Raw genomic sequence first — 1,133 nt, 5'->3', positions numbered from 1 at the left:
GAGTTTGGTTAAATTTTATTGCGCAATATGTTGATTGTGCGTACACGTATTATTTGTACGTACGCAATATTTGCATATTTCCCCGTGTGTATACAATATAATGTGTGTATTCAGAATTAGTGTGTATTTTATATGCGTGTGTATATACAGAAATTAATCTTTACAAAGACATTCGCTTGTTTATTTATTTACATGTCACTTACCCAAACAAAGGCCTGTATGTGTAAAAGCTTGGATATATTTTGCATGTTAATGAGAGTCATTAACATATAACAATTATGATATACACGAATGTGAAATGTCTGTCAGTTTTGATGACTGTGCGTATTTGCAATCTTATATCAGAGCAATATAGATAATTAAGTGTAAATTATATAATCAAAGCGAAAAAGAAAAGAAAAGAAAATATAACTAACCACAGACATTCCTATTTATTACTTATTAGACGATGATATCAACAACGTCACACCACAAACAACTTATCATGCACAACAGATAACCTGTGACACCCAGAATCACACCCAAAGTCGCCACAGACAATCATGTAAGTCCAAACGACAACTTACTCTATACAACAAACAACCATTCAATAATACATCACAGAAAACATACATTCCACAGTAGACATACACTTATATGCACAGCCAGACTTAAATACAACACATGTAATCATTAACATGCAAACCCATCCCCAATGGAGCATACACAACAAACACCCAGTCATAACCACAACTACCCTTAAATAACGATACACAACAAACAACCAATCAAAACCACAACTACCCCCAAATAACCATGCGCAACAATGTCATAACCACAGCCACACCCGGAAACACTACGAGCAATGATTCACGTCTACAGCCTGATACAACTTTTCACTTATGTACCCGTGATAACCAAGATATCCCGAGAATCACAGCGTCATCACACGAACGAGTGGTAGATTGTTAGTCACAGGACATCCTCGCCACCAAAACGGTACAGGAAGAATGGAAGATGAATCCGTCTCCCATTCTAAACACAGGCACGCGAGACTCCTAACAAGATTGTCGTGTTTCTGCAGTTTCGAATACAAAGAGATAATCTTATAATATTAGCTCGAACCTGGGTACGGAAGTGGGTTTTGCCGAGTT

Source organism: Penaeus monodon, chromosome 23 (genome assembly GCF_015228065.2).
Source record: "Penaeus monodon isolate SGIC_2016 chromosome 23, NSTDA_Pmon_1, whole genome shotgun sequence".
Classification (NCBI taxonomy): Eukaryota; Metazoa; Arthropoda; class Malacostraca; order Decapoda; family Penaeidae; genus Penaeus; species Penaeus monodon.
The sequence above is the reverse complement of the archived record's forward strand: the minus strand, read 5'-3'. Positions refer to the sequence as shown.